This window comes from Epinephelus moara, chromosome 20 (assembly GCF_006386435.1).
Source record: "Epinephelus moara isolate mb chromosome 20, YSFRI_EMoa_1.0, whole genome shotgun sequence".
NCBI classification, from domain to species: domain Eukaryota; kingdom Metazoa; phylum Chordata; class Actinopteri; order Perciformes; family Serranidae; genus Epinephelus; species Epinephelus moara.
The window spans coordinates 46,395,845-46,416,680 of record NC_065525.1 but is presented as its reverse complement, the minus strand read 5'-3'; the positions used below and the strand labels follow the sequence as shown (position 1 = coordinate 46,416,680).

Below are 20,836 nucleotides of genomic sequence, written 5' to 3'. Positions count from 1 at the left end.
GGACATGTGACGAGGTCACAGTGAGGATGTGATGAACACATGAATGTCTCTATCTAGAGTCAGTGTTTGGTTTGTCCGTTCTGGGCTACTGTAGAAACATGGCGGTGCAACATGGTGATCTCTGTAGACGAGGACCTGCCCCCTGTGTAGATATAAACATCTCATACTCACTAATTATATTTTATATTCCCTGTCTGACTGTGTATCTTAATAAGTGAGAGTATAATCAGCCTCTCTTTGGTCGGACTGTTGGACTGTGAGTGTGAGTGCGAGTGTGACGGCGGCTTCTCGCCCAGCTGTTCTGATTTTTATCACACTAAGTATCACATCTTGACAAACGTCTCATGAGACTCACGCAGTCATTTCACAGCTGCCAGAACGAGGCAGTGTTTTTAATAAAGCGTCTCTGTGATGGGGGAACTCTGTGTCGGTGTGTCGGAGTGTCGTGGCGGCGCTCGGCTCGCAGGCTGTAAATCACAATTAGGGAGTTCATTAGATATGGCTGATTTATTAGGACCCAGGGCTGGTCCCTGGGCCTTTCAGCCATATATTAGCTGCCTACAAGATCTCATCCATAGTTATGAGACATGCTGTTTACTGTATGGCTCACAGGGTCACATGCCAACACACATTAATTATTGAGTATGACTCCATAGGTTAAATTAATAGCGTCCAGATGATCAATGATTTGCATTTGTAGATCTCTCCTGTACGCAGCACTTCTGACGGCATATCTGAGCGCATCTTGTTATCAGCGAGCCATCAGAGGTTTGACAGGGAGCCAATCACTGTGGAGCTTTGACAAACACACTGCAGAGCTGCGTGCCCTCTCCAACACACACACACACACACACACACACACACACCAGTTTGGCTTGTGTTCATATCACAGTTAGTGCAATCTGAAGTGTCCCTGGCTCAGCATTGTTTCCCCTGTAAATCAAAGTGCATTTATCAGCTCCTGTCAACAAACACACGACCAGATAAGACGCTGTATGTACGCTGAGCGCCGTGTGTGTGTGTGTGTGTGTGTGTGTGTGTGTGTGTGTACACACCCCTGCTCTGCCAAAGCTGAAGCACTAACTTCAATAACGTACATTAACATCACAAACACAAAGTAAAAATATCCTGAAACCACCATCAGCAGCTTTTGATTTTCCAAAACGGCCCTTCACAAACCGGGCCTGCGTCCAACACGCCAACTCGCCCGCTCATCCCCGCGCACCTCCCGGGCCAGATCACTCAACCTCAAGGGGAACTATAGAAAGAGTTGTGGATCAGTTACAGCTCCAACAGGTGAGCTACGACTTGTTCAGGACTATTTATAGTCAGCATGAAATCCTATTGTTAAGAATAGACAAGAAGAGACGAGAAGGATGGACAGAGACAGAGACAGGGACAAAGACAGAGACAGAGACAGGGACAAAGACAGAGACAGGGACAGAGACAGGGGCAGAGACAGGGACAGGGACAGAGACAGGGACAGAGACAGGGACAGGGACAGAGACAGAGACAGGGACAGAGACAGAGACAGGGACAGGGACAGGGACAGAGACAGGGCAGAGGCAGAGGCAGAGACAGGGACTGAGACAGAGACAGGGACAGGGACAGAGACAGTAACAGAGACAAGGACAGAGACAGAGACAGGGACTGAGACAGAGACAGGGACAGGGACAGTAACAGAGACAAGGACAGAGACAGAGACAGAGACAGAGACAGGGACAGAGACAGAGACAGTAACAGAGACAAGGACAGAGACAGAGACAGAGACAAGGACAGAGACAGGGACAGAGACAGTAACAGAGACAAGGACAGAGACAGAGACAGGGACAGGGACAGGGACAGAGACAGTAACAGAGACAAGGACAGAGACAGAGACAGGGACAGGGACAGAGACAGTGACGTTAGCATGGCGCTACATGTAGCAGTGTATGTAATGTAATGCTTCCCTCCGTGACGTTAGCATGGCGCTACATGTAGCAGTGTATGTAATATAATGGTTCCCTCCGTGACATTAGCCTGGCGCTACATGTAGCAGTGTATGTAATATAATGGTTCCCTCCGTGACATTAGCATGGCGCTACATGTAGCAGTGTATGTAATGTAATGTTTATTCTTACAGGAATCATTTTAAACATTTATTGACCTCATTGTTTGTAACTTTGGCCACATTTAATAAGAACATCTGACACTGTCACGTTATATTTATGTTCACGTGACAGTAAACGAGGAGAATCATGACAGGTCTGCTTTAAATGATTCATCGAGTATCAGAGTAGCTGCTCCTTCATTTTCTGTTAGTAACTTCAGCTCTGACCCGCGTGCAGGTTAACAGTGAGTGTAATTAAAGTTAAAGAAAGTATCCTCACAGACTTTCCTATGTCGGACCGCAGGTCTCTGACTGATTGACAGTGACAGAGAACAAAGGAGAGGATTATGGGATTGAGTGTGACACACAGCCACAGGTCAGAGGCAGGTTTAGTGTCTAACTGTGATTATGGACGGCCAGGTGTCACCGGAGGACGCAGCCAAAGCCGACACCTCTGTGTTCCCAGTGGGTCACGACTGCTGAGCACAGGATGTTTGTGGATCTGTGTAGAAGTCTGAGATGTCGACATCATGGAGGTGAACACAGCTGTGTTTGATGATCAGACAGAAGCAGAGGAGGCGGAGCTCTGCAGGCTGATACATCTAAATAAATAAAGTCAAAGCAGTCTCTCCATGTTTCAGCTCTGAAGCTGCTGTCTAAAGTCTGAACAGTCAGGAGCGACGGCTCAATTGTCCACTTGTTATCTTGTGAGCTCTGAGGAACATTGTGTGATTAGTTTGAGTCGTGCAGCGTCTTTATCGGCGCAGCCTCTAATTGCTGGACGGCTGGGTTGATTTTGAAGCTAACCAGGAGCGATGTCATCCCTCCGCTCGGCCCACAATGGGCCTCATTGGATTAAGTTCGAGCAGGCTTTGTTAAAAGCTGGTGCAAATCTAATCAAGGAAGAGACCTCAATTATGCTCGCGTGTACTTAAACGATCAGATCACTGGGAAAGAAAGGAGGGGGCCGGCCAGCGGAGGAATGCAATCAGCAGCCATTAAGGCCGCTTCATTTTGGCTGATGGCAGCTTTAAACTGAGACGCAGGATTTTTACTGTAATGAGGACACTGTCATTATGAGGAGCTGCTGGTTGGTGTGAAGGAGTCAGGAGGACAGCGTTCACTCAAGAGACGCTGCCTCAGTAACAGGTGTTAGTTTGTGTCCCGACCTCCGCCCTCTCTGACCCGACAGGAAACATTCAAACAGCAGATATCTCAGACTCTCTGGTTTTCTCAGGACGGAGCTCAGCAGGTGAAGATGACCTTCTCTGCAGCGACGGCCTGAGGAAGAGTGGCAGACGTTGTTTGGAGACACATGAATGTGCTGGATCTCCATGATCTAAAGACCAGGTGGGGTCGCCTGTAGCTCTGAGCACAACAGCTGAGATTGACCCTGACCTCTGACCTTTGACCTGTGACCCATGACAGTTAAAACAGGAAGCAATTATCCTGAATGTCAGCGAGTCATTCCTCATCAGGAGCAGACAACAGTTGTCTCTGGACAGGAGAGGGGAAAAGACACGAGCACACACATGTGGAGAGAGTGTGTGTGTGTGTGTGTGTGTGTGTGTGTGTGTGTGTGTGTGTGTGTGTGTGTGTGTGTGTTTAACTCACTGTATCAGGTCAGTGTTTAATGAGACCTAATGAGCTGACTGATCACATTCAGATCAACTGATAGATAGACCGATGGATAGAAACCCCAGATAGTGTCAGAGTGTAAGAACACAAACATGAGAATAAAAGCACAGAGCAGTGAGATGCTCGTCTGGTGTCAGGACGACTGCAGAGAGCTGTTACTACAGTAGATATGATGGTGGTGTTGACAGTGCAGTGTCAGAGCTGTGCAGGAGGAATCAGTACTTTACTATGGATAATATAAATGCAGTTGAAGATAAATATACGCACAGATACAAATGTAAATACAACTTGTATTTTGTAGTAGACTGTCTTTAAAGTAAAACTGCGTTAAATAAGGAATGATGGAGAATATAAAATGCACAGAGGGTTAAATATGAAATACTGAACACAATATCTAATGAAAACAGTGCAGGTTTAATATAAACAGCCATCTGTTTTCATATTTAGGGTGCACACTGTTTGTCCTGTTTATGGTTAATAAATAAATGTATTACAGATGTCACTGTGTATTATATGTTGAGACGACAGCATGTGTTCATCACTTTGACTAAGCCACGCCCCCTCCACCAACAACGCCAAGATAAACAACACAGCCTCATATTTACATGTAACTTATAACATTAGCAAAGTTATCTCAAATTAAACTCTTAAACTTATTTGCTGCTTCACGTTAAGTTACCACACTTTATAAGTTACACATGAAATATCAGGCTGTGTGTTTTACCTGGGAGTTACTGGTGGAGGGGGCGTGGCTTATCCAAACTGGGGCAAGTTACACATGATAATAAACTTTACTGAACGTATTAAAGCAGCTCATCAGAGGCAGGGCTCAGTGTGACTGTGAGACACAAACACATTTACTCTCCCTCCAGTTTCAGAGTTTGAGAGCTGCCAGCTCCTCGTGTACGACACTTCACTCTGCTGCCAGCTCCTCCGTTTGGCCCGAGCACCGTGCACGTCATGTGCTTTTTCTGAAGCATCCACAGCAACACTGAAGTCGCCGCCATTTCTTTTCATCACACAGTTCATACTTCATCAGAAACTTGTCGTGTGAGGAGCTGATTTTCTGTTCCTGTTAGAGGAACGCTCTCCTCACAGGCAGAGGAAGGAAACTGATGGAGACACGCTGACCTCTCTTCTATTAATCTGCTACATGAAATCTGTCCATTCATCAACCACTGACACACTCACATCAAGTCAGGTAGATGTGTCAGAGCGACACACCTGAGGGTGACTGAGACCTGACAGAAAATATCATCACACCTCATGAATCAATCAAACTTTAGTTTTCATGCATCTGGAAGTTTGACTCTTATCCAGGCACCTCGTCTGATCCCCAGGAGCATAACCAGTCCCGTCCCTCCGTGTCCCAACACTCTCCACTCCTCTTATTCTCCGTCACCACACCGCACAGTTCACCCTCAAACTACCTGACGCCATGATTCCCTGAAAGACTTCATGCTGAAATGTTTGCTGGTTGGAAAACAAGATAACCTGGAAAAGCTTCACAGAAAGGAATGATGACTGCTCCTCCCTCAGCTGCTGACTCATCACCCACAGATGCTGCAGTGGAGACGACCAGCAGGCACTAGTTGATCACCAGTTGATCACCAGTTGATCACCGACCACCTCAGAGTAGGTGTGAATGTGAGCAGCGGCCTCCGTGTGAAGTCGGCTGCAGCTGCTGAGGAGAGCGTGCGTCTCCATGAAGTCTCCTCTCCTCTGGATAAATCAAAGGTTAAAATATAGATGGAGAAGCCGCTCTCCTCCTTCCTCACCCTGCCTCCTCATCGAGCCCGTGCATTACCTCATCAGAGGAGGATCTGCCTAAAGCCGCAGCGGTCACACAACAGACAAAAGCGCTCATCTCCAGGAAGCCGCTGCCGCTGCCTGCGGTTTTGGAGAGAGGAGAAGAGAGGGGAAAAAGTGAGTCAGCCCCACGGCTCCTTTCTTCTCTGTGCCGACGGAGGGATAAACGCAGGGATAAAGCACAGGGGGAGATAATATTTAGAGCAGGCCCCATTTCAAGGGCAATAGAAGAGAGAAAGTGGGGTCTGAGCCTGGGTGGTTTGGGAAGTAGCCACGAGGGTCGGTCTATACTGTTACTGGCAGCGGGCCTGGCACCGTGGATTTATGTGTAAGTGGGGAGGAACCGCCGCTGGCCCGGCCCTCCCTCGCAGCTCCATCAGCCTCTTCAAAGCAAACCAGATGGGCCTCAGACGGGATGTTGATGAGGCATGAGTGTGCAAAACACAAACATGCATGCAGGCAGGCACAAATACAAATAAATTGATACAGACGCAGCCTGGAAAACAACTAAATACATAACACACTAACATATGTACTTGTCACAGATGTGCTGGCGTGCGGGAGCCAATGTGCCGACTCCAAGTGTGGCCGTGGCCGATCGCTCCACTTCTCTTTTCCCACATGAAGCTGCGCACCGCAAACTTGCAAGGCTTTCTGTCCGCTCTGAACATTTCATATGTGTGGACAAATCAGATCAGTCCAGTAAATGTCCGAGCTCAGGAGGACACAATAGCTGACTGTTAGCATGAAGCTAAGTACTGAGAAACCACAGTAAATTTTGTTAGACGCTGCCCATTAGCAGCGCTGATCCGTACTGCGCTGTGACACACTGAAGTTCACATACAAAGCTCCAGTCAAAGAAGAGGACGACATTGTTTCTGAAAACGGCAAACAGGTAACCTCAGTGAGTTCATTAGCTCATTAGCTGACCACAAATCAGCCCAACAGCTGCCTGCTGTCTGCTCACTCTTCTAACTCTGTGCAAATGACTGTCATTACAGCAAACATGCGTAACAACACAGCTCCAGAAATAAGTCCCACTGAAGTCTGTCTCTCAATGTCCGTCTCAGTGCCGCATGTCAGACCACGACTTCACAGGTTCAGTATGAAAATAGCTTTATCTATAAACAGCCCAGGAGCCTCAAGAAAACTTTACCACTACATTATATCTGCATGTTTCATACGTCAGTGTTTCTACAGTGTCAGAGATACGAGATGAGATGAGATGTCATTGGGAGGTGGAGAGGATGGTGGATGGCGTGACACCTGCAGACTCTGTTCCAGACCAACCAGTGTTTTAGTGAGTCATCACTGTGTTTCCAGCGGCGTAGACGTGGGTCTAAATCTGACCCGTCAGTGTAGACAGCAGCGATTGTTCCCCTAAAACCTGGTAGTTTTAGCTAAAACATGATCTTTTCCTGACCATAACCAAGATGACTAATAACATGTTCATTTTTAATGCACAAATAAAAATGTGGATCACGTTCTCGAGGCTCTGCTGATGAACACAGTGAAACCAACATGAACCTGTTTCAGGTCCAGTGATGAGCTCGAACACAATCACACCTCAGCTCCTCTCATCATTAAACACACTTCGTACAGTTGAGCTTTGACTTTGTAAACTCTCCACCAATCAGCAGCCACTTCCTCCCAAAGTCTTATGAAACAAAGATAAAATAAATTGTTCCTGTCACGACACGATCAGTTCCCTGTACAGACTCTAACTGTGTTAGGAGGGTCCACTTGTCATCTCACCGCCATATAATTCCATTTGAAAAGCAACTGCATGTTAAAAGACACAATAATGTGATTTCAAGTTTCCAGATGAGCTGATGAAATTAAGGCTGTTTGATGGAATTAAAGGCGAGCCTGAGTGCTCCGGTTTTCCCCAACAATGACACTGTTCCTTTCTTCAGTCGCAGGAAATAAATGTACAAGGCCTGGATTAATTACTGTGATGTTTGTATTATTTTATTGATCTTCAGTCGTAACAATATTGTCTTCAGAGATATCCGTCACCAGACGTCACGCCGGTTGCTCCAGATCAGTGCTTCTCAACGTTTCAGTACCCTTAAATGTAAAATATGTCATTTTCTGCTGGTATGAGCGTCACTGCAGACAGTTTCTCACAGTTACACTGAATAAAGACGTTTCAGGTGTTTGGCACAGCTGCCTCTGACGTTTGCTCAGATCTGATAACTTCAGATTCAGATGTCTGATGATTAAAATCCTTCAAGTTAAAATATATCATTAAAAATGAAAACGTATCATAAAGATGTGGCTTAAAGCAGGATAAAAAGTTATGAGAGCTTTTTACAGACAACAACATGCCTGACACATACATGAAGGGGATATGACATCACTGACAGGCGACAGAAACCAAACGATGGTTTGAAAGCTGTTGGAAATGTTCAGGATGATCTCATCAGGATGGTCTCCTTGTTTTTAAACATTTTAATGTGTAAAAGTGACACAATAAATCTTTAAAATGAATCTATGTGTACATGGTGTCAGAGGTCGCATCAATCAGTGCCGGAGCCTTGACCCCCCTGGGTGGGGGCCAAACCTCCAGATTGGGACACAACAGGATTTACAGGAGCCATAAATCAGCATTTGAAAGTGAAGTCCTGGACCAAGCGGCAGGACACAGATTATCACCTGCAACACAACACTGAAGCCGCTCTGTCCACTCTGTGAGGCCACTTGTTGACCCGGCAGTGACACGGCTCAAGGGCCACTACAGAGGGCCTTAATAAGTATTCTTAAACAGGGGGATTAGCCAGATGGTCCGATGGCTCTTTTCTCCAACCTCTCCCATCTGTACATTTCATGTGTCTCTGCTGAAGCCATCAGCACGGGCCGCCACCACCTCACCGGCTTCATTTGGGCTAGTGTTACCTCCTCCAGCAAGATCTGACTCCAGATACAATCTTTATTGCTCACACAGAGAGAGTCCATTAAAAGCCGTACTGTAGGTCGCGGCGCTGAAAGCTTCCTGGAGTGATGCCTGCGAGATGCTTTAAAAGACCCCTTTCTTCACCCGCACTGAAAGCTGCTATTCAGGGCGCACAGGGCAGAATACTAACCCGAGAGCAGCGCTGCATTCGCTGGGAAACAAATCAAAAGTGTTCTGTATGTGCCGCTGGACTAACACGGACCAACACACACATATATAACACACACACACATAACACACTCTGCTAAGACAACCGCTGCTGCAAAACGTTCAACTTTCAAACTTCAGCAAGTGTCGCTGCGTTCTGCTTCAAGTAAAAAACACAATCACGTTTCTCTATGAACGCTAATAATCTTACTATTATCTGACTATTTGTTGGAGGCATCATAATCATCATCATCATCATCAGAGTCATCAGAGTCATCCATAGTGCCAAACAAAGGCAAAAATTACACACACACACACACACACACACACACAAACACACACTCTGACAGAAGATATTAATATCACACTTACAGAAATAAGAGACTTCAGCTCCGACACCCTCTTCTCACTTCTGGATGATTTTAAAATTCATGAACGTCACCTGGAAAAGAGGAAAACATGAGAACATCATTATTACCATGTTTCATCATCATCATCAGTTAGGATTCATCTGTCCAGGTCGTCTGTTTCTCACATTTCTTCCTCCGACACCACAAAGGGAATTTCATTCTATAGTCACAGCTTTCACTCAATGTGTCCTCATACAACAGCTCGTATCTAACAAATTAGTGCCTCATGAATGACGTCGTCACGTTACAAACGTCATGTAAAGTTACGTAGGTTCAGTTTAGAAAAAGAAACATGGTGAGGACGAACCTCATGAACTGCGCTGTCACATCAAGTACCAAACATAAAGTTACCCACTAAAAGTGAAGTTATGTACGTAACACAAAGTTATTTTTAGGAAAGTAAAGTTAAGTAAAAGTTCGATTTATGAAAAGAAATATGAGGACGAACTTTAAATCAACTCAGTGTTCACTTGGTTTCAGTTGAATTATCACCAATGTTGTCACGTTACATAGTTAATGCAAAGTTTTGTGGGTTATCTTTGGGCAAGTAAAGTTACGTTGATTAAGTTTAGGAAAAGTGGTGATGACATATCTTATAATAACTGAAAGCTTCTTGGTCTCGCTCAGGACACAAACAACGTCTCCTGGAGGACAGTCCTGTGTTTGTTTGACCCAACAACCACCCCGACCTTCCTTCTTACTACGTACTTTCTTCTTTACCCCCATCACTGCTCTGGTCCCATGATCACATGGTCACATGATCACATGGTCACATGGTCACATGATCACATGGTCACATGGTCGCAGCCTCTCTGACTTCGTGGGTAACACACAGATTCTGGTGCATTGCTTTGCATAGGTGTACACAGGGGCAGATTATCAGACAACGGGCCCCTGGACGCAGAGATGCGAAAGACCAACATCTGTTTGTAGCTGTAACACATCTGTTTGTGGCTGTAACACAACTGTTTGTACCTGTAACACATCTGTTTGTAGCTGTAACACATCTGTTTGTGGCTGTAACACATCTGTTTGTAGCTGTAACACATGTTTGTAGCTGTAACACATCTGTTTGTGGCTGTAACACATGTTTGTGGCTGTAACACATGTTTGTGGCTGTAACAAATCTGTTTGTAGCTGTAACACATCTGTTTGTGGCTGTAACACATTTGTAGCTGTAACACATCTCTTTGTGTCTGTAACACATCTGTTTGTAGCTGTAACACATCTGTTTGTAGCTGTAACACATGTTTGTAGCTGTAACACATCTGTTTGTGGCTGTAACACATGTTTGTAGTTGTAACACATCTGTTTGTAGCTGTAACACATCTGTTTGTAGCTGTAACACATGTTTGTAGCTGTAACACATCTGTTTGTGGCTGTAACACATCTGTTTGTGGCTGTAACACATCTCTTTGTAGCTTTAACACATCTGTTTGTGGCTGTAACACATCTGTTTGTAGCTGTAACACATCTGTTTGTAGCTGTAAGACATCTGTTTGTGGCTGTAACAAATCTGTTTGTAGCTGTAAGACATCTCTCTGTAGCTGTAACACATCTGTTTGTGGCTGTAACACATGTTTGTAGCTGTAACACATCTGTTTGTACCTGTAACACATCTGTTTGTACCTGTAAGACATCTGTTTGTGGCTGTAACAAATCTGTTTGTAGCTGTAAGACATCTCTCTGTAGCTGTAACACATCTGTTTGTAGCTGTAACACATGTTTGTAGCTGTAACACATCTGTTTGTGGCTGTAACACGTTTGTAGCTGTAACACATGTTTGTAGCTGTAACACATCTGTTTGTAGCTGTAACACATCTGTTTGCAGCTGTAAGACATCTATTTGTAGCTGTAACACATCTGTTTGTAGCTGTAAGACATCTCTTTGTAGCTGTAACACATCTGTTTGTGGCTGTAACACATCTGTTTGTAGCTGTAAGACATCTGTTTGTAACTGTAACACACCTGTTTGTAGCTGTAAGACATCTGTTTGTAGCTGTAACACACCTGTTTGTAGCTGTAACACATCTGTTTGTAACTGTAACACACCTGTTTGTAGCTGTAAGACATCTGTTTGTAGCTGTAAGACATCTCTTTGTAGCTGTAACACATCTCTTTGTAACTGTAACACATCTCTTTGTAGCTGTGACACATGTTTGTAGCTGTAACACACCTCTTTGTAGCTGTAACACATGTTTGTAGCTGTAACACATCTGTTTGTGGCTGTAACACGTCTGTTTGTAGCTGTACCACGTCTGTTTGTAGCTGTAACACATCTGTTTGTAGCTGTAACACGTCTGTTTGTAGCTGTACCACGTCTGTTTGTAGCTGTAACACATCTCTTTGTAGCTGTAACACATCTCTTTGTAGCTGTAACACATCTCTTTGTGGTTTTGTGTTTCTCATGTTTGTGTCTCATGGTTGTTTTGCCTCTTCTTGCACTTATTTGTGTCTCGTTGCAGAATCTTTGCATCTCTCTGTGGTCAGTTTGAATCTTTTCCTGATTTGTACGTGTTAATTTGAGTTACATTTTGCAAGTGAGGGTCAGACGACCCCCCTCACACTGTACATACATCTAATCCATCTACATATGTATGAACAGTCCATGAGAACGGCCTGACTGTAACGACCTTCTACCAGAGACACAGGAACAGACACAGAGAGATGTTGCTGTTATATTTTCACAAACTTTAATTGTTTTATTTTAACAGACGTCTCAAATCTTGGAAAAGTAAAACCAAACCGATCTTCACAGCTTCCAGCCACAGAAGGTGAGTGATGTGTAATTTTGGGTGAACTGACTCCTTAGAGGATGAGTGTGTCACCCTCCACATCAGGATACATTTTAATGGACACTGAACAAATTCTCGTCCCTCCAACAGATTGTGGTTTTGACAAAGTATCTGGATGGAGCAGTTTTTTTGGCGCCCAGTGAACGCTGCGTGGACCCTCCTGAGGTCCCCGTGTGGTGGACGTTACAGACTGAACAGAGGTCCAGTGTGGAGTCCATGGCAGAGCCAACAGAGGATCAGTTTGTTTCTCACACTGCACAAACGTCGACACACACACACACACCGCCACGCTAACGAAGGACAAACAGTGTGATTCTCACACGCAGCTTTGAAGTCTTAATACAGTCGGTGGTGCCTGATATTTTCTGTCAGAAATTGATCCCATTGAGAGCGCCGCTCGTCAGATGGACAGATAATCATTGGTGGGCTGCTGCTTTAAATACACCGCTGACCTGAGGTCAGCCTGATCACGCACTCACACGCTACAGCCGGGGTCACAGGAAACAGATCACTGCATCAAACAGGTCAAACTGCTGATGGACGACTTTGAAGGTTCAGGACGGACCGCCCCCCACTCAGAGAGGATGATGGGAGCTGGAGTCTTAACTGAGACTGGGAGGCTGCGTCCACACAGACACACCACAGCAGCATCTCTGACATTATGACAGCGCCTTAACGCAACATCTAAGCTGTACAAAGAGCAAAACACAAACACGCCTTTGATTCTACAATTTGAGGCTAATTGAGAACAATGAAGAAAAAAGCAAAGACTGTGTGTGTGTGTGATCTTTTATTCATGTCTTTAATCAACCAAATGATTTTCTCTCTTCCAGCTGTTTTTCCTCTCAGGACACAATTAAGACCAGTTCTGCCTCAAACAGCTCAAACACTCCAACACTTCTTCTTCTGATAATAATAATGAGCACAAATAGTGTGTGAGAAACATTTCTGTTAGATACTAGCTCTTGTGTCTCCTCTGTGTGAGAGGCAGAATCAGCCAATAACAGCTGAAGAAGCCGAGGACTCTGAAAACCACCTTTTCAACGGAGCACCATTCACACTCGGTGGCACTCGCTGACCCGTCTGAACACGTTCCAGATGTCTGCAGAACCAGTTCTTCTGTTTCCTCTCCCCCTCTCTTCCCTCCATTCCTCACACACACGCCCTGCCACTCATCTGCAGATGGCAGATCTGACACCTGGAGGATGCTGGGTAATCACAGAGACAGCTGGCTGCCCAGCGGAGGAGAGCTGCTGCAACACACACACACACACATGTTCTGTCACACACACACACACACACACACACACCCTCAGCCTCGTGTGCAGGCGGACACTGACATTCACACGACATGAACCCTGTATAGAACAGCCCGTTCACTCCTGCACACACACACACACATACATGTTTATGTATGTGAACGCACTGCTGCGTTTAAGGTGCATTAACCCTTTGGTGACATCAGGGTGCAGGGTCGATCAGAATAACTCCGTCTACAGTGATCAGAAGTTTGATCAGTGATTGTGTGCTGACTGTGTGCAGCACTCTGACACGCTGCAGTCACTGAGGATGCAGCTCAAGACTTCATAAATATAGATTTCAATACCTGCCCCTGCAGATTCTCAGGATCCTACATGAGCACATTAACCCTCTGAGAGCTGCATCAAACAGGACTGCTCTACGTGTTCCTACAAAAAGTAACGCACTAAAAATCGTGCATATTCCTCTAAATGATGAGCTGCTAGTTCATGTATTCTGCAAGGCTGTGATCATGTGACCAATTAGCTGACAGAGTAAAGATGGAAGTGATCCTGAACAGTCGAGGCCTCAGAATTTTGTAGGCGGAGACAAAGAAAGGTCCAAAGTGTGTTGGGACGATAGCTGAGTGTGGTCACCTGACTCATATCATCACAGTATGATCACGTTGTGCTGCTGTTTTATAAAACTGATAAGTTCACGAGTGACTCCGGCAACAGCTGTAGATTTTTTGGGGGGACGCAGCAGACACGTCCTCCTCATTATTTAGAACATGTTCATTTGTCTCCCCCGATAAAAACGTTGAAGTAGCAGATGACTTTTATTTTGACTGAACTAAAAGACATTTACACCGTAAACTTAAGTAGAAACAGGTCAAACTGGTGCAGAGAAACTCAGCAGAATGTGAGAAGTGTTTGATGGCAGACGACACACAGACCTCCTCAGAGGAGGAGCTGACATCAGAGACCCGGCTATAAACCATCCCAGGCTCCTCCTGACAACTGCAGGAAGTAACAGCTACCTTTTTGGCTCACTGTCCAACTGCTGTATAAATGGCACATGTTACTCTGCCACTGAGCCAGAGACAGAAAAAACACCTGTTTGATAAAGAAACCAAAAGCTGAGTCTGAGTGAAGCTGTGACGTTACAGGAGAGGAAAGAGATCCGTGCAGGACAAGGAGATCCACTGTGAGATCCACTGTGTCCACTCAGAGTGACGCTTGCACCTGAACAATGAACACACACACTGACACAACTAAATATGCACAGTCCCAAATGTTGTCTTGTTGCAGCTGTCAGGGCCACTTGTGCCGACGTGGACACGCTGCAGCCAGAACAATGAGACTCTATGAGACAGAAGCTGTGTGAATGAGCTCTGCACCACATGAGGCTCTGCGCTGCCACTTCCATGTCCGCACCATGGGAAACAGCTCATCATCATATGGACAATTAAGCCACATTCAGCTTCACTCGACCCAGAAATGATCAGTTTATAGGACACGCTGTCTGTCAGAGGACAGCCAGTCGAGCTGGACACGATGTCTGTCTAAGACATGACATGATACCAGACATGATACCAGACATGATATCTGATCACATTTAAGGCAACAGGTTGTTTTATTTTCAGTCCCTGATGAGTGGTGCCACAAAGACCGGGGAAGGGCCGAAACCAGCATGTTCAGTGCCCAGGGTGGTGCCTGTGTCGCCAATAGGAAGATTCACCACTGCACCAGGGTGCGTTCAAGATAGTTTGTCTTTCCGATTGGCCGCACTCAATACATGACATCATAGAGAGGAGCAAAATTGAGTCATCTGCCAAATGGATGTGATGGTGACCTCTCTCAAGCCCCTTTCACACTTCCTGTTCAAGGCAGGAATTATTCTGCCTCGGTATTCTTTAAAAAAAGGTACGATCATGGAATGATGGACGGAGTTGTCTCATCTTTAGGCCGGCAGCAGAGGAAATTACAGCACTAAAACGATGTCTGTATGACCAGGACGGTTTGCAAGGACGGAATCATGGACGGCACAGCTGTAACATTTTGACAATGTGGTATGTGTGTGTGACCCGCTGAGGGAGACTTAAAAAGCAGCTGTTAGCAGTTAGCAGTTAACTCATAGAAGAAGAACAGCAGCTGTTAGCAGTTAGCAGCTAACTCAAAGAAGAAGAACAGCAGCTGTTAGCAATTAGCAGCTAACTCATAGCAGAAGAACAGCTGCTGTTAGCAGTTAGCAGCTAACTCATAGCAGAAGAACAGCTGCTGTTAGCAGTTAGTGGTTAACTCAAAGGAGAAGGACAGTAACTGTTAGCAGTTAGCAGCTTACTCAAAGAAGAAGAACAGCAGCTGTTAGCAATTAGCAGCTAACTCATAGCAGAAGAACAGCTGCTGTTAGCAGTTAGTGGTTAACTCAAAGGAGAAGGACAGTAGCTGCTAGCAGTTAGCAGCTAACTCAAAGAAGAAGAACAGCTGCTGTTAGCAGTTAGTGGTTAACTCAAAGAAGAAGGACAGTAGCTGTTAGCAGTTAGCAGCTAACTCAAAGAAGAAGAACAGCAGCTGTTAGCAATTAGCAGCTAACTCAAAGAAGAGGAACAGCAGCTGTTAGCAGTTAGCAGCTAACTCAAACAATGAGGTCCAGGAGCTCCTTACCCTCGGAGCAGAGGACGAGATCAGCCGCCATATAACAGGGACACTAAATGATTGTTATTGACATGTGATGTCATTGTTATTGTTTATAAAGAGCTGCTGACACGTATGTTATATGTCACATTAGAGGCCGACGCTGTTGTGTTACATGTCACATCTCTTTTGATTGTGTGATGTCATCATGCTGTCTGACATCACACCCTGGAGCCACATGATGCCACCGTCGTTTGGTTCTGTGTAAAGACAGGCGATCTGTTCCTGAAGGTGTTGATGATGTTAAAGTTGTTTGTATGTGTGACATAAACAGAGGTGGTTCAGAAAAAAGAGAGTTGAAACCCTGCCTCCTTCTTCACCTGGTCAGTCTCCACCTGAAGTGGGCGTGTCTGTGGATGTGGGGGGTTCAGAGACTGTTTGAGAGTCCAACCAACACCCTGAGCTGTGAACACTGGAGAGTGTTTGATGGGACAAAGTGCAGAACTTTGATGTTGTGTGTGCTTTGGTTCAGGCTGATAAAGGACTTGCTAAAGGTGGGGGACCGATAATGTCTGCGTCTAAATGTTGTGCGGTGACGTTGATAAAACAGACATGGCTGCAGATATGCATGTGGGTGGGCAAACTGCTGCTCACTACACCTTTACTAACGAGTGGAGGGAGGGACGGGATGTTTGCATGAGTGAAAAGCTTTTGTGTTTCCTTGACAAAGGAGCGAGGTGAACACCAGAGAGTGACAACATGTATTCTCCTCTGAGTGGCTGTTAACATGAAATATTGCTGAAGTAAAGGGCAGGAGGGAGGGGGAGGGGTGGAAGGGGCAAGCGCCGGCACATACATCTAAACCTCGCCCCTCTGCTCACCATGCCGAAGAGATTACATTATGACGCTCACCATTGTCCCGCTTCTTCAAGACAAAGCCTGTTCCACTGTGCAAACAGCGCGCCTTGGAAAGATTGTAAAAACAAGAGGTGAATGTCAAAGGCTGCAGTGAAAAGGGTCTCTGCCTTCTTTTGTCAGGCTGCTAAGGTATGCACAAACACATCGCTGCGTGACACAGAAGAAAGGACGGCCTTGTGAGGGAAGGAGCCGGAAAAAGTTGGAGCGTCTTCTCATGAAAAGGCCGATACCGTGAGAAGTCGCCTGCCTGACTCCTGGCTCTATAGAAAACCCCCTCCACAAGTGTTTGGATGTAAGACCCCCAAAACACACACAACACAGGTCTGGAGGGACGACACACACTCAGCTCAACCTTTTTGTTTCCAGTGAAAAATAAAAGAAAGAAAAACTGAAATAAGATTTTCATCAGGAAAGTAAATTCTCTTCATTTGCTGCAAAGTGATATCAGATGTATGAAGAGTGTCCCAGCCTGAAGTCACGACCCAAACAAGACTTTAACTGTCAGGGGCAATAATGAGGGCAACCTCGGCTCCCTCTAATTTACAAGGCCAGCGCCAGCCTGTAATTAATTGCTGCGTGCATAAATGTAAATGAGTCCACTGGGGAAGCAGAGGGAGGAAAAAAAACGGCTGTCAGGCCAATATTCCAGCAGGGAGCAATCTGCGAGAGAGGGAAATGATTTAGAGGACAGCGCACAAATCTGCTGCTGAATGTGAGGGGAGGCTCCACGCCACGGAGCGGGAACGGTTAACGAAAAAAAAACTGTGGTGGCGATAAATATCAAATGTTTTATTTGAACCTGCTGCAGATCTACAGTCTGTGTTCATCACAGAAACATACAGTTTATCTCATCTGTCCAAACTCAGACTCTCCTCTCTGCTCCCACTCTGTTGGGTTTTTAAAGAGTTAATGTACATTTCATTTTAAAGCTACAAACACTGTCTGAAGATCAGGACTCTATTTCTCATGTCTGTGTGTATTTTGCTGCTGTGTCTGAAACACACATGACTCTCTTATTACTGATGTGAGGCTGAGGACCACAAAACCCCTTCAGTTTGTTCCTTCAGTCTGACACTGGGAACATCCTGGCACATAAAAGCACAGTAGGATCATTAATAGGAAACAGACTTTGTTAGGTTCAGGCATCCAGCCTCACACAGTCCCAATCATAAACTGACTTCAAGTCAGATTTATAACACAAAATCCTTTCCTCATCATGAAGTGTGTCCGTCAGGTTCTCAGGAAGCCTGATTTTCTCCTTCGTCTCCATAAACTCAGACATGTTAAAATTCAGATGGAGTCGGACGGACTTTATCTTTGTGTCCAAACTACTTGAAGCGATCCCTTAAAGGAACACTGTACAAACAAAATGGCCACCTGTAAATCAGCCAGTCACATTTTTATCACGTCTCCACAGGAAACTGCAACATATTGATTTACTGATTGATTGGGGATCAACTTTAAGAACAGCCAAACTGCATCACCCCATGAGTTTACAGAGTCACACAGCTGGAACAGAACGATCCAGTCGGGACAACATCACAGTTTAAAAGTGAAACTGATCTTTGAAGCTCCAACACTGAGGTTATTTTAGTGTTTGTGAAGTGACTGGATCGTTCTGTACCAGCTGTGTGAGCGTCCATAAACTGATGATTCCTGATCAATCAATGGATCAATATGTTCACAGTTTTCTGTGGAGACATGAGAGAAGCTTCCTTCATGAGTTTAAGGTAACACGACGTGACTGAGTGTTGAACAGACGCTCGTTCTGTGGCTGAAAGATTCCTTTAAAATACCTGCTTTGGTTCCACAGTCATGGCTGATGGTCACCTCCACCATCCTCCATCACCTCCACCTCAGCGTCACACCATCCTCCATCACCTCCACCTCAGCGTCACACCATCCTCCATCACCTCCACCTCAGCGTCACACCATCCTCCATCACCTCCACCTCAGCGTCACACCATCCTCCATCACCTCCACCTCAGCGTCACACCATCCTCCATCACCTCCACCTCAGCATCACACCATCCTCCATCAGCTCCACCTCAGCGTCAGCATCACACCATCCTCCATCAGCTCCACCTCAGCGTCACACCATCCTCCATCACCTCCACTGCTCAAACGTGTCACTTTACAGAAGTTGATATAAAACAACACCAACATGTTTTTTGTTTTCTTTCTGGTGATGGTGCTGCTCCGCCCTCATCCTGTAACTTCTCCTCCAGCTGCCAGAACAACTGCACGATGACAAAGAGCTCATGAAATCAAAGAGCGTCAGGCAAAAGAAACATGTCATCATTCATTGTAGCTACAGTCTCAGCTCTCATTCAACGCGCGTGTGTGTGTGTGTGTGTGTGTGTGTGTGTGTGTGTGTGTGTACTGAGAACAAACAGGCACACACACCATTGTCCAATGTGAGGTAAACACACGTGAAGTGTTTCAGAGTGGTGACACACACACACACACACACACACACACACAGCGGGCCCCGCAGCAGCCACAATAGCGTCTTTATGACATAAGCTCCTTTTCACTGCAGCGCTGCACAAAGGCAAATGAGATTTTTCCTATAGCAGGCGTCCAGCAATAACAGCTGACATCACAGGCCGGCCTACGTATGTTTCCCATATTAAAGAGGGAGACGCAGAGTGAGACTACACAGTCTGCTGAGGCAGCGATTTTCACTCCTACAGGGACCCCTCCACCGCAGGGGCCGCTGTGGCAGAGGGCCACTTTATTCAGTTACACACCGGCCACCAGCCAACACAAACACACCTCCTCTAACAATACAGCTGCACCATCGACCTGCTTCAAACGCCGTCTCCTCTCAGACTGACACCAGGACACGAGGTGAACATCAGACCCTGAACACGCCGACACGTGGGAGCGCAGACACAGCTCTGCTACCACCAGGTGTGTCTCGCCCTCTGGAACAAATGTCAGCAGGCGGCGGTGCTGCCATACACCCACCCACCCATCTCGCCATCCATCCTGCTATCTACAGTGTGTTGGATTACGTGGCGGAAACCTGAGGTCTGAGCCCAGTCAGCTGGATATCCGAGCCAGCGCCGCTCCTCCACACACCCCGTCATCACCCAACACCACGCTCCACACTTCTGCTAATCCACCAGCATGTACAGAACATAGCACACCATGTAGAGACACACATGAGCCAGGAGCGTGTCAGGAGCATGTCATTTATGAACACGTTCCCAGGCACCGTATAGCCCTGGGAACGCCATGACACCAGGAATGAACCTTATGTGTGTGTCTCACAGCGAGCTGTCCGTCAGGCGCTTCGTTACTATTCTGAGATGCAGCAGATACACAGCTCCGTCTCTTTTTTATCTCTCCCTCACCACCATCTCATCATGACAACGACTCGATTAAAGACTTCTTTACGGCCTGGAAACCATGGCAACGCCCTGCGTAGACAAGCTGGACGACGACCAGTTGGAGTTGGGATTTCGGCGGGTGGGACCACATTATGTTGGCCCTCGCTACTTCACCACAGGGTCATTTCAGAGGCCTCGCACCCCGAACCCCGCAGCCACGCCCCATTACTCCAAACCACTACGAGCGGTAAAGTGAAGGTTAGCCAGGCGGCTCAGAGGAGGAGCAGGAAGTACATCAGCTCCACGCTCGGTCGGATCTGTTTGAACTCTGAAGTCATTATTAATGTGAGAACAACGCCAAACAAACAAAGACTCCTCTGAAGGTCAGTCTCAGTCGTCTCCAACAAATCTACAACAATAAAAACTTCATCAGCTTCATTCTTAAAGGGGAACTACGCCCATTTTCAAAACTCATACATGTGATGCCTGTGGTCAGAGACCGTCCAAAACTATCAGTAAACACAAACATCTCGTCCTGCTGAAGCTCAGATCAGTGATGTCATAGATTATAAAGACTGCAGCTGCTCTGTCGACACACTGAGCTGAGACACTACGACACAATGATTTTATGAGCTTTTTTAATGACAAAATTCTAACTATTAGAGGCTAAATTCATGACCTCCTGACCTCAGATAGTACCTATCTAACCTCAAACACAGCTGTAAGACCTAATATATATTTAGATTGCTTCTCCCCAATTTCTCTTCAAGAACTGACCGCAGTGATTTCTTCATCTAAATCATCAACGTGTCTCTTAGACCCCATCCCAACTAGGCTACTTAAGGAGGTCTTTCCTTTAGT

The 20,836-nt window shown here is 46.0% G+C and overlaps 1 protein-coding gene across 6 annotated transcripts in view; it reads right to left on the bottom strand.

Moving 5' to 3' along the window:
* The window catches only part of LOC126408596 (transcription factor SOX-6-like), a 138,020-nt gene that overhangs the window by 106,510 nt on the left and 10,674 nt on the right, over positions 1–20,836 (bottom strand). For all 6 annotated transcript variants that reach the window (XM_050074247.1, XM_050074248.1, XM_050074244.1 and 3 more), the window contains one exon: positions 9,012–9,081. The gene's annotated coding sequence lies outside the window, so the exon portion shown is untranslated. The remainder of the gene's footprint in view (positions 1–9,011; positions 9,082–20,836) is intronic.